At 38.0% G+C, this 20,920-nt stretch overlaps 1 protein-coding gene across 1 annotated transcript in view; it reads left to right on the forward strand.

The window, feature by feature from the left end:
• The window catches only part of LOC114650274 (cytoplasmic tyrosine-protein kinase BMX-like), a 163,186-nt gene that overhangs the window by 52,949 nt on the left and 89,317 nt on the right, over positions 1-20,920 (forward strand). The gene's annotated exons all lie outside the window — the stretch shown is intronic.

Below are 20,920 nucleotides of genomic sequence, written 5' to 3' on the forward strand. Positions count from 1 at the left end.
ATATAAATCTAAGGTAGATTGTGATTCTGTACTCAATGCCTTAGTCACATTTTCTAAAATCAATTATCCTTAAATTATGCATAGTCCACATTTAGGCATCCTGATTAATTAGGTTTGATAACAGATGTTAAAAATGTTCAGGCTTCTTCCAATAGATTGTTTTAAGATGATATGAAACTCTGGCTCTGGAGAAGAAAAAAAGAATTTACAAAATATAACATCTCAAGGGATAGCATTGAATATTTACCATATGGACATGTTCATCTTTGTTCCACTTTTACATCTTGATTATACGTTCTAAAATTTCTGTAGTTGTTTTTATCCTCAAAAATAGTGAAAAGACTTGGGGCTCATACTAGAAACTGTTACATCTCCAATGTACTGTGTTACATTTAGTAAGGATTTTTAATATTTGTACTTTGAGTGAGAAAGATATAATTTTGCTTTACTTAATCTGCTGCTTCTATTGGTTGTTTTTTAACCTATTACAGCAAGTGTTCCTAATTAGATAGTTTTGGTGTAAATGTACACCATTTTCACCATGAAATAATCACATTCACAGAAATATTGCTTTTAAGGTTAATTGTCCTGTTTACTCCCCATTTCCCTGAACTAGCTTTTTCAGTTTAACCATAATTTACTATTTTCCTCACTATGCTGGACTGTACAATTAAAACATACTGAGAGAAACCACTTAAATCAAATTATGCAACTAAGAGAAAGTCTATATTTTCCCTTGAAAGAATAAACATTTAATTTTACAAGCTGAGATTCTAAATTAACGTATTGGTAATTTTCAGTGTTTCAGAGTTTTAACCTGCCAAAATGATGTAGAGAAAACAAGGAAGGAAGTAGTTCCTCTTTCAGTTACGTTACAATAAGCAGGCTTTCACTGGTTTAGACAGTGGAATAAAAGAAAGGAAGTGAAACTTCCCCTTAAAAACCATCACCACTGAAATTTGTTGTGGATACCTAGTCATGTGTATAAAGTTCTATTGTCTGTTAGCTTAGTACATCCTCTTGTATGTTTGGTGATGCTCACCACATCTTAAAATTTCTAGAAATCTGAGATTATAATAAAGTAATGTAATCTTTCCTGATGTAAGCCAGAAGCATCTTCTGTTTTATGGTTTAAATTTTCCTGTACTTTAATAGGGTTACTTTACAGCTCCCCACATGTACGGCCTTACCTACACGAGGACAGCTGCTTCAAGCAAATAAATTTAACCTGAACTGCACTTGTGTCTATCACCAAAGCAGATGTGTGCTCACTGTTCTGCTTCTTTTTGAAAATGTCTGTTCTCAGCTGCTAACCCCTGTGTGAATATGGCGGTCTCCCACACCAGGTTCTCTTAACACTTTACCTTGAGTGTATTACCATGGAAGTTCTTCTGTTCATTATTTTGTTGCATGTACTGTATGCTACAGTTAATGTTAAATATGCTGCTTGTATAAATGTTAGGTACTGTATATCTGCTTTATAGCATTTCATGTGTACAGCCTCACCTGCATCTGGACAACTGCTTCCAGCAAACAAACTTACTTAGGACTGAAGATGACTGTTTGGTCTGCCTGTGGCCTGCTAATAACTCTCTTTGCTTAAAGCAACTGTACACATGCAGGTAAGGTTACACTCCTTTGCATAATCACCTAAGAAAGATGTACATCATTGAAAACTTCTACAAGATGACCACATTATACTGACGTTTTAAGGTCAATGCTACATGTCAAAGTGAATTTGGTCACAGAACTAAGTGTGTAACTTCAACTGGGTCATTTCCACTTCCTGCTAAATCTCAGCTTTTGTGACCTCTTTCAGAACTTTCTGACTTTGGGCTGGTTTCTCAATAACGAATGGCAAGAGTCTCACTCATGTGCTTCTCAGTAGTCTCTCACCAAGCTATTTTATTTGTTTCTGGAAGGCTGGTGAGAAGTTTGGTGAGAAGCAGGAATTTTTCACTGGTGAAAGAAAAAACACACCTCAAAAAAACCCTTCACTTTAAGTGGTGTGGTCATCTAAAGTTTTGGTGACAGCAGCAGTTTAAAACAGGGATCCAATGAGAAGCAATGAAAATTGAAGTATAAAATGATGAAGGCATTGAAAATATGAATTTAGGGAAATTATAGTAAAGGAAGTAAAGTACGCATTAAATGCACTAGAAAATTAAGGTTCACTCTGTAGATGAAAATTACAACTTGTAAATGTATAATCACCACATGAATTAAATAAACAAACATTTTATTCGTAAAATACGAGGGGTGTTCAGTTATAAACAGGAATTTTCATACTCTGTTCTTATAAAGAGTGCAAGGTAGACATGACTCATTGTCGTTAGAAATGCTAGCTGCTCTGTCTCCTCTTTCTGTCAGTTGTAATCAACATGTCGGAGCAGGAGGTACACAGTAGTGTTGCGCAGCAAATTATTGTTAAAGTTTTGACAAATGAAGAAGTCATTACATCTCAGATTTATTCAAGACATAAAAATCAATTTGGAGATGAGTGTCTCTCTCAGTCTAGAGTATATGATTGGTGCAAGTCATTCAGAGGGTAACTATCATCTCTTTGGTCCACTTAAGGAATTTTTAGGATGGAAGGAATTTAAGTCAAATGACGAGGTTATTGACGCTGTGCAAGAATGGGTCAACACGCAGTCAAAAGACTTCTCCTCTTGTGGGATTATGAAGCTTCCTGAGCGCTAGAACAAGTGTATTGCAGTGGCAGGAGTCTACATAGAAAAATAGTGTATAAGTTGTTTGATTGCATTCAATAAATAAAATGTAACTCATAAATTCCTGTTTATATTTGAACAACCCTCGTTTGATTCTACACTATGGTGCTTTGGCTATCAGGGCATTGCAAGCTCTAGTAACTGAGCAGCTTTATAAGGAAGGACTCATTCCTAGTGTTCTCTCATAATATTGTAAAATTAATAGGACAGGGTGCATGGGCATTTGCTTTACATTTCAGCAGAGGGTTGGAAGTAAATGTCCATTTTTTTTTAACAAAACATTTTACTATTGCATCCTTTCTTACTTTGTAAATATATTTTAAATAATTTTTTGCCTTTCTTTTGCTTCTGTGGTGTGGCCTTGCCTTTGTTGAGGAATATTATGATGTCTTAAGCAGATGCAGAGAATTAAAACAGCAGATTGCCATCTGCCGAAACAATATGAACCATAAAGATTCAGCTGTATGAACATCTCACCCCAACCTGAGCATGTCACACGATAAACCAATTCTCATGCACATTTGCGAGTGCCACCCATTTCTACAAAGGCAGTGAGAGTCTTGCATACTCTTCTCATTCTTGCATACTCTTTTCAAAGGCATTTCAGAAACCATCCCTTTATCTTTTAGTGTTATTCTTTTTTTATATTTTTTGAGCACTTTAGTCATTTATGCCAGAGCAATTTGCTCATTATTTTTCTATTCTTGGGCAAATTTATTTTATGTTTTATTTATTTTGTTTGTTTAGTCATTTTGATGTTATTTAATAAAGCATGCTTCTTCAAGGTCACCCACTATAATGATTCTGCTAGGTTATGAAATTAAAAGAGAGGCTTTCTCTCTGGAATCTAGCCCCTGGCTTCAGATGAGGCCTAGCTAATAAAATGAACCTCAATCCCAAACTCAAGAAGCAGGCTTCTGTGCTATACTGGCCTAACAGAAGTGGCTGTTCCTTTTACTTTCAAAAAACAACTCAGAAATGTAAGCGGGGGACTATGAGAACCTATCGCCTACAATAACAATAATCCTTTAAATTATTTGAAAAGCATTTACCTTGAAAACCAAGCCAAGGCAAAACACAACCAGTTCACAATCCGCAAGCAAAGTAAAAAACTAAAGCATAAAGTAGTTGAAGACCAGAAAAAAAAATGAGCAGAAGTTTTACCAATGCTAAAGCAGTGCATTGAAGTGGTTGTGTGAGAGTGGTCCCACAAATGCTTTGTCAGGGCCCCACTTCCTTATGTGCAACAGAAAGAGGACTAGCTACATAAAGTGAGGCAAATCTACATAATTGTTTTATGATTCAATCAGCTCACAAACTCAAAAATGATGCATGCCTCAAACAACAAAAGCCAAACCTGCACTTCAGTCAGGGCTGAACGCCCAAAGAGTAGACGTTTCAACCTTCAGAAACCTGGCCCTAATTACATAAGGCAGGCTGCCACAAAATGGGAAAAAGACTTTTAAGTTTCAAATATCAAAAAGAAAGAGGGGAAAAAAATTCAAAAACCCTCTGGGCAATGAAAAGTTATAAAAGTTAAATATTTATTATGGACTAGCCATCCCCTGCAGCTCCACCTGCGTAGTAGTGAAACAGGAAAAACAAACAGGTATCGCTAGCTAAGTGTGAGTGAGGAGGGCCCTGCCGATTTAAATCTGTTAAGTAGTTCTCTTGACCTACAGACAGACAGACGTTGGATTTATATATATATATATATATATATATATATAGAGAGAGAGAGAGAGAGAGAGAGAGAGAGAGAGAGAGAGAGCGAGAGAGAGAGGTGGTGAGAGAGGACATGAAGGCAGTCGGTGTAGCAGAAAATGATGTAAAAGACAGAAATAGTTGGTGACAGCTGATCCGCTTGGTAGCTCGTTAAAGGGAGCAGCTGAAAGAAGAAAAAGATTAAGGAAGAATCAAAAAGGAAGCACAAAATCTCAAAGTAGAAAAAAATGGCAAATAAAATATTTTCCTATAAAAGGCGAAGCCTTAAACAAACATATTTAGAAAACATTACCTTATAGACAAAGCAGGAGGTTGAAATCAGTAGATCAAAAAACGAAGAAAAAATGATAAAAACAGGAATCCAAATAAATGCAATGCCTAAATATTTGCTTGAGCTATACCTGAGCTGCATGATAGGTGGCTCCACCTCCTTAGGCTCTACATAAAGAAACAGGGCCTGCAACTGATAGAACTACATATATTTAAAGTATAATACAAGAATACTACATAAATAAGAAATACAATATTAAATAAAATCATACTTTTGCACAAAGACAAAATGAAACCAAAAATAAATATTTAAAAAAAATCATCAACTTTTACATGATGTGTCATTTTCTTTCCAAAGTAAAGTTTGTTAGAAATTTCACTTTAACAAATATATGCATTTTAATTTAATTAAATTAACTCTTTTCTGGGCGTCCCACATTTTTATTTTTAATCATATTTGACCAACAAAATCTTAATACCAAAAAAAATGTATTTTTTACTTTTTAGTGCATTTTTGAATAAAATTGTGACACTTAAAAATCTTTTTTTATATATTTTTTTCTCACAGTGCTGAGAATCCACTCAGCAAAAGCAAGTAATGACACCTCTTTCAGTGCCGCGGAACATAGCCAGGGTGTTCTTTTGGCCTGAGCATGCCACAAGACAGAGCGCTTTAGAAGCCATGCCAAACTGAAATCTTTGGTTTAGACTCCCGTACAGGAAACTGGCACAAAAAGACACACTTTACGTTTAAGTTTCAAGTTTTTTTTTCTCTTTGTCTAACGAAGAATAAAAGGGACTACCCGGTTGGCATCCTAAAAGTTCTTGAAGTTTGAGCCTGTTACTACCGTACCCAACAACAAGTGGGGTAGTAAGCAGGATTCACGGGCTAGAATTATGGCAGTTGCAACAGGTTGAATTGCTGGATGCTGAGATTTGCTGATGCACTGCATGGTGGAAGAGTTCAAGGGCCCACGTAGCTGCTCGTCCCAATAAAGACATGAGACAGTGTTGAAACTTATTTGCTCATCTTTGAACCTACGGCATCTACCCAGTATGATTTTGAGGACCTCGAACAGGTGGACAACAAAGTGACTCTGTAGAGCTGTTGGAGCCATTAGCCTCTCTGCAGCTTCACGGCATTAGCAGACAACTCACCGATGGGGTCATGTGATCCACTGCTCACTTTGTCTTAAATCAGACCTGTTGTACTGGGTGACAGGAAACCAGGAGGGGACACAGAGCCAGCTTCTTGTCCCTTGGCCTTACCACCGAGAGATATGTAACCTGGCTCATGCTCATCTATTGGGAGTTTCTTTTAGGGCCAGAAAAAACCCTAGAGCATGTTACCCCTAATACCCAAATAGGATTGTGCCTTCTACTCCTATTGTCTATAATCAACGTCCTGCTTGAGATGCTCGGCGTTCATATCGTTATCTGCTTGAACTCTCGGCTTGTGGACATATATATATTCTCTTCCTGGTAGACTGTGCCATCCAGTATACAAAAGACATACACCTACGGGTAGCTAATGTCAAAGTTTTTGGCACCCAAATTAAGGTTCATGCTACTAACCAAATACAAACTAGACCTTTATGGTTATCTGAAAACTTTTGATACAGTTAGAGATAAATAAACCTGATACTTGACAATGTGTACACGATCATGATCCGTTAAGATGCTACCAACACAGAAAGCAATGCTGGTAAGTAAAGCTACAGACATACAAATGAAAACTTCTCAAAACTCTTTAGGAGCACAATACATGCATAACTATGCAAAAAATCATTAGTGAAGGATTCTTTAAAAACAGAGTCTAGTTCAACAGAGAAGTTGGAAAATCATGCAATAAAAAAAAATAAATTGCTTTATGCGATTCAGGGTACGTTTCCATAGAAACTTTATTAGCTGCAGTTGAAGACTTAAAGAATGGTCAGAACATTACTTTTTGACAGACTAGAGTTTTTCGAAAACTGTGTTAAAGAAGAGTTCAATTCAGAATATTGCTTACTCCCTTGAATACTTGGGAAAACAATTTTGGGGGTATTAATAATACAGTGGAATTATTACAGAAAGAAGTGGATTCACTAAAAGCGGACAATGAACTGTTACGCCATAAATGTTGTGATTTAGACAGATGCAAATTGAGGTGTAATTCAGAGAGAGAAGGCAAAAACATCAAAAAAGTAACAGTGGAAATGTTTAAAAAAATGTCATCTGACCTGAAAGACAAACTCGGTGACTTCATTAATAGCATGCACTGCCTTGGCCCAAAGGAATGTGATAAGAAGCCTTGGAGAGTAATTTTTCAATTTATTTAATGCTCCCAACAAGAGAAAATTTAGAAAGATTCTAGAATTTCTTCACTTTTAAAAGAAAATCTAATTCATATACAGTAATCCCTCCTCCATCGCGGGGGTTGCGTTCCAGAGCCACCCGCGAAATAAGAAAATCCGCGAAGTAGAAACCATATGTTTATATGGTTATTTTTATATTGTCATGCTTGGGTCACAGATTTGCGCAGAAACACAGGAGGTTGTAGAGAGACAGGAACGTTATTCAAACACTGCAAACAAACATTTGTCTCTTTTTCAAAAGTTTAAACTGTGCTCCATGACAAGACAGAGATGACAGTTCTGTCTCACAATTAAAAGAATGCAAACATATCTTCCTCTTCAAAGGAAACAGAGAGTAAAGCAAACAAATCAATAGGGCTGTTTGGCTCTTAAGTATGCGAAGCACCGCCGGTACAAAGCTGTTGAAGGCGGCAGCTCACACCCCCTCCGTCAGGAGCAGGGAGAGAGAGAGAGAGAGAGAGAGAAACAAAGTCAAAAATCAATACGTGCCCTTTGAGCTTTTAAGTATGCGAAGCACCGTGCAGCATACTTAAAAGCTGCACACAGAAGGTAGCAACGTGAAGATAATCTTTCAGCATTTTTAGACAAGCGTCCGTATCGTCTAGGTGTGTGAACAGCCCCCCTGCTCACACCCCCTACATCAGGATCACAGATAGTCAGCGCAAGAGAGAGAGAAAGAAAAGTAAGTTGGGTAGCTTCTCAGCCATCTGCCAATAGCGTCCCTTGTATGAAATCAACTGGGCAAACCAACTGAGGAAGCATGTACCAGAAATTAAAAGACCTATTGTCCGCAGAAATCCGCGAACCAGCAAAAAATCCGCGATATATATTTAAATATGCTTACATATAAAATCCGCGATAGAGTGAAGCCGCGAAAGGCAAAGCGCGATATAGCGAGGGATCACTGTATTGAAGACCTTAGGTCCCTTTGCTTATATTGAAGGAAAAAAGTTTTCTTAAAACAAATAAATTAGAATGAGGCCAATCTTGTTTTGTGCCTTTCATCAGAGTGCCATAATGGATTTAGAATTAATTTACTTACATTTAAGACATTTTGAAATTAGAATAAACTCATTGCCTTCGGTCTAAGAAATATATTGAATATTTGGTTTGAGTGTAATACCTTACAGTCAGAGTACTTTAAGTATCTGGTAGTATATTAGTATGGTTATTTAAAGTGTAGATGTTAACTAGTTTTTATCAGCGAATTTCACCAAAGTGTTATTCGCAGCAAATTTGCTACATTTGCATTTGCTCATCAAATTATTTACTGATAATTCGGCCAGTTTTGGAGAACTTTTCTCCCCAGTGCCCCATAATGCTTTGCGAGGCCAGCATAACATCCCCATGGGTATGTAATGCTGATCATTTGCATTACATACTCTGTGGGACATAGTCGTAGAACAGAAAGTAAATTATGCTGGTTCTCAAAACTGGCTTGTTGCCAAATGTTCAGGTCGATGTTCAAGTTCCAGGTCAGTATAAGAGAAGAAGGCACGTGCTCTATGCATTTATAATTAGCCACGTGGAGATAAAAAACAAATCTTGAAGTAGCCTGACAACCACCCTTTCCAAACACAGAAGACTCTATGAAATAATAACAAAAGATTTCTTACTATTTCAAAGACATTTCAGTCTTTTTGATAGAATCAAAAGTGCAAAGCATCAGCACAGACAGTCTGTAGAGCCTTCAATGAAGTTTAAAAAAATAAAATGAGCCACCGGCTTCAATCATGACACAGCACTTTGAATTTTCACCCTTTAAAAGACCTACGTATTTTCTCTGACTTTTGACTACAATTTCGACATTTCCACTTTGTTTTCATGAAATATATGACTGCGGGTCACTGACTGCAGTCTTTCTTCTTTGATCTCAAGGAGGCATGGTGGTGCAGTGGTTGGCACTGCTACTGCACAGCTCAGGTCACCTTTTTGGCCACAAGAATCTGACTAGTATAGTTGGTAGATGTTTCCCTAGCCCTCTGAGATACTTTAAAGATGATTGCATCATCATAATCCAGTTAATTCTAGCTCAGTTAGTCCTTTCCCTTTGACTTCAATGCATTTTGCACAGTTTGGCGATATACACAAACACTTCCATGAGGTTAAGAAAATAATTAATTAATACATTGAAGGGGTGCCTGACGCTGACTCAGTTTGCTTTCCTGGGGGAAGCGGCTGTCTTGGAACAGAAGCTTGTTGATGTTGCATCCTCCTTTTCTTTTTCCATTGTCTTTTTTTGTAAGAAGCGACAACGAAATTCCTCTGCAAGATGAGCCACGGACACTCTACTTTTCTCCATAGACCCCGTACATGCCTTGATTAACATGTGTGTTAATCATCGCCAGGTCAAGCTTGTTATAGCACAAGCAACCGGCCACCTGTGTGCTCCTACTCACACTGAATAAGCTCACGCCTTCTAGTGCATGATGTCAACGCAACACAGAGAAAAAAAGAAAGAGACAAATATATGTGACATTTTGAAGAAATCATTTTATGACCTGAATAGTACCAATCAGAAAACATCATTGCACTAATGCAATATTCTTTAGCAGGAAAGCAAACTGAGTCAGTATCAGGCGCCCTTCAATGTAATAGGAACCACAGCATAGAAAGAAGTATGTACATTGCAACAGGTACACATGTCGTAAATGTAGAAAGGATGGTCCTTGGGTGTGAGGGAACTGTTAACATTTGAATGCATATGATGATTGCATATAGCACAGAACTGACCTCTCTGTACTATTCTTTCCTCTACATGTCCTACAGTACAAAAGAAACATCACCATGCACCAAAATGTGGAGAATGGGCAAGATCGGAAAAAAAAAAACATGCGGTCACTACAACCGCAAGATGGTATGCGAATGAATATGAATAATGTCAATAATGTTGCATCCGTGCCACAACGTTTTCCGAAATGTACTATACAGGTCATAAAATGAATAATTCCAAATATCATATATACTTATGTCTCTGTTTTTTTTGAGTGCGGCCTTTACATCATGGACCCTAAGGTGCATACTAGTTCAGCGTAATCAGGAACACTCAATAAAACTAAAATTGTGATTGTGACTGAGAATAAAATTGAAAAAAAAAATTCAAACTTTTACAAGTACTATAAATTTACAGCAGCTGTTACAGACGCATATTAAATGTATGTGTTTATTGTACGATATTGACAATAAGAGCAGCTCATTACTCAAAGCGGTAAATATATGAGACAGTTATGATCGAACCAGTGGGCTATTGATGACAAGTCATCAATTCTTACTGCTACGCCACGGAAACTGTTGTACCATCCTTGAACCTTTTGTGAAAGTGTTTATTTGATCTTTGGACTTCAGGCTTCACATATTATATAGTTTATGTCTACATTTTGTCATTTATTACTAAAATATGAAAAACGTTTCTGTTTTAACAATGTGTTTATACAAATTATTGTCATTAATTTGGAAAAAAACATATAGTCATTATAAGTGTATTTCATCATTATATATTAATGATACTTTAGCAACTGACCTAAAAGATATCTTCTCTTTTTTTTCAAGATTTTACAAATATGTACACGCCTCAACCTTTAATGTAAACATCCATCCATCCATCCAGTTTCCAACCCGCTGAATCCGAACACAGGGTCATGGGGGTCTGCTGGAGCCAATCCCAGCCAACATAGGGCACAAGGCAGGAACCAATTCCGGGCAGGGTGCCAACCCACCGCAGGACACACACACACACACCCACACACCAAGCACACACTAGGGCCAATTTAGAATCGCCAATCCACCTAACCTGCATGTCTTTGGACTGTGGGAGGAAACCGGAGCGCCCGGAGGAAACCCACGCAGACACGGGGAGAACATGCAAACTCCAGATGTGATGAATTTTTTAATAAGATACGCTATTTTGTTTCTAACATAAATGATAATTATAAAACATTATGTGATGATGAGCTGGTATTAGAAGAATTAAATTGTGTTATTATAAATGTACCAAAAACAAATTGCCAGGGCCAAATGCTCTACCATTTGAATTTTGTACATAATTTTGGGACAATATTAGGGAGACATTACTTGATGTCTTACAAGAGTGCTTGGAAAATGGGGAATTGTCTATAACAATGAAACAAGGCCTTACAGCCTTACAGCGTTAATTGCCAAACCAAATAAGAATCATTTACAGTATATTTAGAAACTTGGTGCCTCATAACATTAGTAAATTTTGATTACAAGGTACTATCAATAGCTTTCACCTAGGGCTGGGCGATATGGACCAAAAATCATATCTCAATATTTTTTAGCTGAATGGCGATGTATGATATATATCTCAATATTTTTTCTTCCCATGAAGTACAAAGACAAAAAGACAGTTCTGAGTCAAAGTCTCAAATGTCACACAGGCACTTTTATTAGCTGTAGATGTTCATGAGAAATGGCTCAAAAATAAACTATTGGCATATATTAAATAATAATGCTCTTTGAATAAAATAAAATACTGTTCTTTTCCTGCATAACAAAAGACTCACAGCTGTGCAATTAAGAAAATGTAAACAGAAAAGATACAGAGCAAAAATAACAAAAGGCAGACTTTCTCTTTAAAAAGTGGGTTTCCACTGAAGTACAGAGTTGTTTTCTGCATTCTTTACAGAATACATTATTCTGCTGCTCATCTGACACTTTGAAGCAGAACCCTCTTCAAATAATTGAGCCATTGTTTTCCTTTTTACCAACCAGCTCTTCTTTGATAGCTTCCTTTGTGTTTTTATTCATCTCCTTTTAAATTTTAAAAATTAAAAAAAATAATAATAATGCTCTCTGTAAAAAGGAATAAACAGCAGTGTGGCCTTGTCTTTTGGGACCACTAGTAGATTTTATATTAAAAGAGGAATTCAACAAGGTTGCCCAGTATCTCCCTTTTTATTTCTTTTTGCAGTTGAATTATTAAATCTGTATAGTTGTCATTGTTTAGACATTGAATGAATTAAGATTGAAACTAACATGTTAATTATAAGTAAGCTAGCTGATGACACTTGTCTTTTTCTTAAGAATGAACATCAGGTGTCAAATGCTTTAAAAGAAATGGTTCTCTTTTCAGACTCATCTGGCCTGAAAATGAATACAAAATAATTGTGAAATTTTACCTGTCTTTAAAACAAATAAGATTTGTGTAATAACTGTTAAGGACTCAGTCAAGAACTTGGGTATTGATATATTCAGATCCACAGATGATAGGATATCTATTAATTTCTTGAACAAAATACAGAAAATAAAAAATTTTAATAGCTAGTTACAGACACAGTAGAATATAGAATAGTTAAATTTATAGCAGAATTTTACTTGCTTAAATGGAGGGGTTATCAAGGCTTGTCTATCCTGCTCAATCTCTTTTTGTTAACTCCAAAACTTGCAAATTAATTGATTCTGCCTTATTCATATTAAGTAGGGTGATTAAATGTTCTTAACTTACAAACTATAAATTCTGTTTTTAAATTAACCGGATCAAAAAATGCATCTGTAATGATTTTAGCTTCCTAATTTAATTTTTGAAAAATGTGGTGGCCTAAACTTCTCACTGTCTTGTGATTTACAGTGCAGCAGTTTACCGATCCAGTTATCCAATTTTCACAAACAAGCTCTTGACTCTTGGAAAATTAGCTATAAACAGAATTTTTCACATTACTCAGCACTTCTCTGGAACAATCAGTACATTTATTCTCAAAAAAATCTATTTTCATACAAGAATGGTATGATAAAGGGATACGCTTTGTGAACAGCCAAATATTGTAGTTAAGTTTAAAGATTTCTTTAATGTTATTTATGCAATTCTCAAAAACTTGTTATTACTTTAAAATCACATTGCTTATACTCTCAAATGGAGTAAAAGTTTCCATCTGTTATGGTAAATGGGATTCCATTTTTAGATTATAAATGTCATTCTCATATCTCATGTCAGAAAGGCTATTCTTGTATTTAATAAATCCATCTCTAATGCCCACATGAGATGGTGTTCCACTATTGGGTATATACATTTTAAAATTGCTTGGTCTGTACAAGGTTAAATAAATCCACTTCAAAATTATAAATAAATATTACCCAAATAATAAATTAATTCATAAGTATAACAGTATATTCCAAAAATGTTTTTGAATAAATAGAGATGAATGCCTCTCACATTTCTTTTACTTTCTTTTCCTACTCTAAAGTGCTTTGGAATGATTTATTTATTTGACTATCAAGAATGAAAAAAATCTTTTCCTGTCTCTTTAATTACTGTTCTTTTTTTCTATGCAATTTTGAAGAGAAAATTTTAGAAAATATAGTAACTCTGCTTTCCTTCTTGGTAATTTTCATATACATAAGTGTAAATTCCAGGATGTTAGACCTTATAGTAACATCTTTCATTAAAATGCTAGAAATAGCTTACAAAAAATTGAAAAAAACACTAAAGCGTTCAAAATGTGCAAGATTTTGAATTGTTTTATTAACAACTAGACATTAAGCCCGTTACAATAACGGGTGCTAGAACAGTAGTGCATTCTCTTTGATAATTTTTTACGCTCATTTTCCTGTTTTTTTATAGATCTATTTGCTCTTCTGAGTCTTTCTCTTTTAGCGTTTTTCTGATGCTCATTTTCTTTTTCTTCTTTTTTGGGTGGCATGTTGTTAGTAGATAGTCACAGTAATATAGGCTTGTATGTCCGTAATATTTTTTGTTACAGTAATACTGGCTTGTATGTGGCTGTAATATGCGTCACTGTATTGTGTGCCTTTAATTTTGTCTCGCAGTAATACTGGTTTGTATTTCCGTAAAATGCCTGTAATTTTCTCTGACAGTAATACTGGCTTTGATGTCCATAATATGTGTTTAATTTTCTGTTACAACAGTGGGCAATCAGCAGAGTCTCCCCAGCAACTGATGTAATGTGTGGCGTGCAGTTCATGCTTGTGGCGTCTCTCCAGCAAGTACTGTGCAGTTCCCCAGAAAGTATTTTAATCCGTGCTGGCGTGTATGTGTGGTGTCTTCACAGCAACGGATTTTATGTGCGCGAAAATAAATCTGCTTTTAAAAGTCATCCTTTTGTAATATCATGAAAATTTGTATATTTAGGAAAACCCCTTCAATGACTGACACTTTACACTTTACCGGGCCAGGCTTCTTAATCGCAAATCTGACATCCTCAGAGTAAACACTTGCACAACAACAAACACTAATCCCACCTCTTTAGGGAAGCTGGTCTCCACGTCTCAGTATCTGATTGGATTTTTCGTGCCTTTTGTTTTAAGTCTTACCTCATTTACAGAAATCCGATTGGATCGGCTGCGCAATATTTTTATAGGTCCCGCCCTCTCTGTCTTGTGTGACGCGTCACACCGTGCCCCACGCATGCGCACTTTACCAGAAGACACACACACACGGACACTGGACGCACACAGGGGTTTTATTAAAGAGGCTTTGTAATTTTATTCTGTGCATCCTTTTTTGTAATAATTTAGCTGATGCTGCTCTTGAATGTAATTTAGCTTTTAATATTATATATTTGCTAACTGTATTATGAGTAAATTTTGTATTGAGGTAATTTGATATCACCATAATAAAAAGGAGGAGCTGGGTCATGTAATTGCATCAGTTAAAGGGGTTGTAGATCCTCAGCTATGACATTGATCGCTCACTATATTGTCAGTGAGCTGGGGGTGGTAATCCACAAGTGTTTCTATATACTCCCAGAGGCAAAGAGGGCAGAGGTAGAGTTGGAAATACACCATATGCTGGACCTGGGGGTAATAACTGTCACAGCCCATGGTTAAGCCTAATCATGTTAGTCCCTAAGCTTAATGGGAGTTGGCATTTTTGTAATGACTTTTGCTGGCTCAGCCAGGTTTCCCATTTTGACACCTATCCCATGCTAAGGGTGGACGACCTCCTAAAGAGACTGGGAAGAGCTTGGTACCTGTCCACCTTCTATATAACGACATGTGATTAGCAGATTCCTCTGACTGATGCGGAGAAGGAAAAGACTCTGTTTAGTATCCTAGTGGCCACTGGCAGTACTGTGCCCTACCCTTCAGGCTGCATGGGGCTCTTGCAATCTTCCAACATCTGGTGGAAAGACTTCTACAACCCCACAAGTTATTTTTTTTTAATGATTTATTTATAATCATTAAAGATACAATAAATAACAGTTTAAAAAAAATAAAGTTTAAAGCATACAAGAATAATAATACAAATAATGCAAAATCAGATTATTTAACAAATTTACATGAACAATTTAACATATGAATGTTCTTTTAGCTTTCTTATTTTTAATATTTTGAATGGTTTTTAAATAAAATTCTATTGATTTTTTAAACAGACTAAAACTTGGTGTGGATTTCATCCATTTCATTTTATGGATGTGATACTTCCCCTTAATGAATAATAAATTTATTATAAATAAAATTCTCTGGGTGAGGGTTGAATTTTGGTTTGTTAATTGAGTGTATGGAAAGTTATTTGTTTCTAATTAAAACCAATAAATATATATATATATATATATATATATATATATATATATATATATATATATATATATATTGTTGCAATAATGAGACATCACACAGATAAAGGTTTGGGGCAGCCACCCGTATAATGAGGTATCCTGGCTGCAAAGTCGTATATGCAAAAATAAAGAGCACTGAAGTGCTTATAACAGAGTCCACAACAAGACTGACACATAGGGGAAACGGTTAGACTTTTAAAGGTTAAGACAGGAAGTGAGGTCATATGGGTCTGGCTCAGGATCATCTGCCATTGGTTCAAGCCCGGAGGTGACATCACAGGGGCCAGAGCCGGTAAGGTCTTCTTCCTTTGGCTCGGTCCCGGAAGTGACGTCATGAGAGCCAGGTGAGATCTCCCGGGAATGGTCTACAGGCAAGGGAAAAAAAGAATCAGTGCACTCTGCCACATCCCGGCATGCCTCAGAACTGTCTTCCCTCAAGCCCTTTAGCTGCCTCCCATGCGCACGTGTGTGACAAGGCCCCCCCCCCCTTAGCCCAGACCCTTCGGGTCGGGTGGACCCAACCGAAAGGTCGTGAACCCAAGAAAGAGCATCAGCGTTGGCATGGAGATGGCTCCGACGATGGATGAGCGAAAACTTGTACGGCTGTAGGTCAAGAAACCACCTGATGACCCGCGGATTCGACTCCTTGTGCAGGGCCATCCATTGTAGGGGTGCATGGTCCGTGACAAGGGTGAATTCCCAGCCCAACAGGTAGTACCTAAGCTGAGTAATCGCCCACTTAATCGCCAAAGCCTCCCTTTCCACAGCTGCGTACCTGGTCTCCCGGTCCAACAGTTTCCGGCTCAGGAACATGACGGGGTGTTCCACACCATCGACACTTTGGCTCAGCATGGCCCCCAGGCCTGTGTCCGAAGCGTCCGTCTGGAGGATGAAAGGCAGAGAAAAGTTAGGTGCTTTCAGAATGGGTGCGGACGTAAGGTCCTGCTTCAAGTCACTAAATGCAGCGCCAGTCTTTTCAGTCCATACCACTATGTTCGGGGCCCTCTTCTTTGTTAAATCAGTCAAGGGCGCCGCTCTCTCCGAGATTCGGGGTACGAACCGGCGGTAGTATCCCGCTAACCTGAGAAAGGCTTGGACTTGACGCTTGGTTTGCGGACGGGGTCATTTCAAAATGGCATCTACTTTTGAGCACTGTGGCCTTACGGTACCCCGACCCACCAGGTAGCCTAAATATTTGGCCTCACTTAATCCAAAGAAACATTTCTTGGGATTAATCCGGGGCCCGGCCTCACCAAGTGTCCGCAATACCGCTCGTACCTGCTGTATGTGCTCCTTCCATGTGCTGGAATAGATGACCACGTCATCGAGGTAGGCAGCACTGTATGGGTTGTGAGGTCGGAGCACTTTGTCCACCAGATGCTGGAAGGTTGCTGGAGCCCCGTGTGACCCAAATGGAAGGACACGATACTGCCAGTGTCCGCTAGGGGTGCTAAACGCGTTTTTTTCCTTCGCAGAGTCCGTTAAAGGAACCTGCCAGTACCCCTTAGTCATGTCAATTGTGGTCAAGTATCGAGCCTGCCCAAGCCTCTCGAGGAGGTCGTCCACTCGCGGCATTGGATAGGCATCAAATTGGGAGACTTGATTAAGCTGACGGAAGTCATTGCAAAACCTCCAACTCCCGTCAGGCTTCCCGACTAGCACAATGGGACTGGACCAATCACACCTAGATCCAGCATGCGCTGGATCTCAAGTTCCACTTCAGCCCTTTTTGCCTCAGGAAGACGATACGGGCATTCTCGGACAATAACCCCGGGCTCTGTCACTATGTTGTGCTCAATCAGAGAGGTCCTTCCAGGGTTTTTACTGACTACCTCCCGAATGGCCCGGATAACTGTTTCCAGCTCCTGCCGTTGTCTAGGACTTAAATCCGTACCAAAGTTAAGGTTAGCAGTGTGAGCGAAGAGTGAGCGGTGCTGGCCGGAGGAGGGATCGGGCTCCCTGTCCTTCCACGGTTTCAGCAAGTTAATATGATAAACCCGCTCCCTCAGCCGACGATTGGGTTGACTCACCAAATAGTCGACGAGGCCCTTCCTTTCCTTAAATTCGTAGGGGCCTTGCCAATGGGCAAGAAACTTAGAGTGGAAGGTAAGCACTAGAACCATGACCCGATCTCCCAGTTGGAACTCTCTGAGAGACGTGCCGTGGTTGTAACAACGGACCTGTGCTGCTTAGGCCTCTTCCATGTGACTTTTAAGGAGGGGCCTAATCTTTCCAAATCTATCGCGTAATTGCGCGATATATTCTTATATATTTGTAGTGGGAAGAGCCTCTTCTTCCCATCCTTCTTTTAGAATATCTAATATGCCCCGGGGTTGTCGCCCATACAGTAATTCAAAAGGGGAGAACCCCGTGGAGGCTTGTGGGACTTCCTGATAGGCAAAAAGGACGAGGGGGAGGAGCTGATCCCAGGTCCTTCCATCCTTGCTGACCACCTTACGTAGCATCTGTTTGAGAGTCTGATTAAATCTCTCCACTAGACCGTCGGTTTGAGGATGATACACCGCGGTCTTTAAATGCTTTATTTTCAGTAACTTGGCAGTCTCCCTGAACGTCTCCGAGGTGAAAGGTGTCCCCTGGTCCGTCAAGACTTCCTTGGGGATACATATATATATGTAAATCTCTTGTCCACATCTGGGCATGTTAGTAAAATAACAAAATCATTGACAGATATCTGGAGATTCAAAGAAAAGTGTACACAATATTTAAGTTCTTTCAAAACATTTGCCAAGAATATAGTGATGCATTATATTTTCTGTTTCCATATTATAAAATTTTCATTTAGGTTGAAATTGAATCTGGATAAAATCTGCATAACACGATAAATGTTATGAATAATTTTGTATGACACTTACTTAATTTTATAAAATAAGAAGCTTGGGTAGTGTAGCAACACTAAAAGTTCCGGATTGGGCATGCATTCTATGCATGCACGTGAAGATCGGGTAGCAACAAGCTATTTAGGGATGATATTCCACTGTCTGTATTTTTTTAACACTAGAAACCTGAAAGCCTGCGAAAATATTTGTAATGCAGGGCTGCCTTAAAGTTCCTTGCACCTCCTCACCAGCATCTTCCATCCATCCATCCATCCATTATCCAACCCGCTATATCCTAACTACAGGGTTGCGGGGGTCTGCTAGAGCCAATCCCAGCCAACACAGGGCGCAAGACAGGAAACAAACCCTGGGCAGAGTGCCAGCCCACCGCAGGGACCAGCATCTTTGTTTCGCAAATGTGTCGGTCAGAAGCAAGCAGCCTGCGATTCCATCCCCCACCAAAGCAGCTGAGGTCAGACACAAAACTCTAACGGCTGAAGTTTGTGTATCTGTGAGTGAGGTGTCTGGAATTGTATAGGGTAAATAATATATCATCATTTGGGATACATACATTTCATGTGTGTTCCGTGTCTATAACAATCTGTGCAAATGTAGGATGACAGGAAATAAGAGGCAAGAATGTCGAATACATAACTAAAACAAACTTAATGTTATAGTAATAAAAACAAAATGTTGACGTCACGTGTATAATGTGTGAAGACTTTAGTTTTTTTTTTTGTTCTTTATTTTGCCTTATACGATTTCTCGTATTAGGAATTTGTTAGTTTTCGCATACCCCTTGGGGTCAGAGCGCAGGGTCAGCCATTGTACAGCGCCCCTGGAGCAATTACAGGTTAAGGGTCTTGCTCAAGGGCCCAGCAGAGTAGGATCTCTTATGGCAGTGACGGGGATTTGAACCGGCAACCTTTGGGATACCCGCGCAGATCCTTAGCCTCAGAGCCACCACTCCACCCCAAGTTCAACTATCAAATAAACACTTTCACAAAAGGTATAGCAAAACAAGTGGCACTTTTATTCAAGAGTAAAAACAAAAAAAACAAAATTTTCCAATTTGCATGTTGTTGTCAATGTGTAATCCATCAACCGTAATGATGTATTCTTGTTTTAAGAATCTTAGGTTTAAACTTTCCTTTAAAAATAGCCACATCAGCAGAACAATTGCTACCATTTGAAATCTAGATATCATTTAGTCATTGGTTTCTCTAAAAATCAACATCAGAATCACAAGCATGCATTTCCTGAATAAAGTAAAAATCAGCTTCAAATCTTCTACAGAACAAAAAACGGCTTTTCTGTTAATTCAATTAAAAAAAAACCTGATATTAATAGAACACATTGAAATAGGCATAAACAAAGTATTCTATATAACCAATTACAGTATAGCCAAATCAGCTATACTTTAGGGTATCAACTCTCAAATGAAATTAGTTTTTGGTGCTATATAGTCAGAAACAATTATTTGCTTATTATTGAACTTCTTTACTCTCAATATATGCTTTAACTCCCACAAAATAGGCTTTCTTTCCTTACCTTTGTGCTAACTCTATCAATGGCCACAGCTGGTTCCTAATATCTCTTTCGGCGTCAAATATTCGCCACATCTGAATTTATTGCTTCTCAAAAATTCACTCCCCTTCGCATTTTTCCACAATACGTTTCTTGTAGATCTTGCTGTAAACTGGATGATAATGGCACTCGGTCTACTATCTGCAGTCGGTTTTATTCTCCCAAGTTGGTGCACATTGTCTATTGATGATTCAAGATATCAGCAACACTGTTTGTGTGATTTCAATTACTTTTAATTTAATGTCTTCATTCTCCTTCTCTGGAATGCCATAAAGCCTCAAATTCCACCCTCTTTTATATAATTTCTGTTTCATTTACTTTAATTGTAAGTTTTTTTATTTGTTTTTCTTGTTCTTTATTTATTTGTTTAACTTCCGTCATTTCTTTTTTGAAGTCATCGATTGCTTTAAATGAGAAATCTATTGATTTTTTCAACGCTTCTATACTGACAGTGCTACTTATTATCCTTCCTGCTAGGCTGGCTTTATTCTTGTTGATTTTAACTGTCAGTAAATTTTTTTAATTTTGTCGGTTCCATTTGTGCTTTTTTTGGGGCAGGGCTTTTCTTAGGAGTGTTTGGAGCCAATCCAAAATCTCCAATGACCACTAGTGGCAGACTCTTGTACTTGTACTGAATTGATGCAACTTAATTATTATGTACAACAATTAAATCTTCACCTTGTATATTCATATCTTCTTGACTTTAAGTTATATTTTTGTTTGTACTATACATTAAACACTGATGAATTGTACCTCCAATATTTTTTTTGGTTGCTTGTCCTTCCTTTACATAGGTGTTATTCTGTTGCAGACTTATTTCCATCCATCCATTATCCAACCAACTATATCCTAACTACAGGGTCACGGGGGTCTGCTGGAGC

Source organism: Erpetoichthys calabaricus, chromosome 4, assembly GCF_900747795.2.
Source record: "Erpetoichthys calabaricus chromosome 4, fErpCal1.3, whole genome shotgun sequence".
In the NCBI taxonomy this organism is placed as follows: domain Eukaryota; kingdom Metazoa; phylum Chordata; class Cladistia; order Polypteriformes; family Polypteridae; genus Erpetoichthys; species Erpetoichthys calabaricus.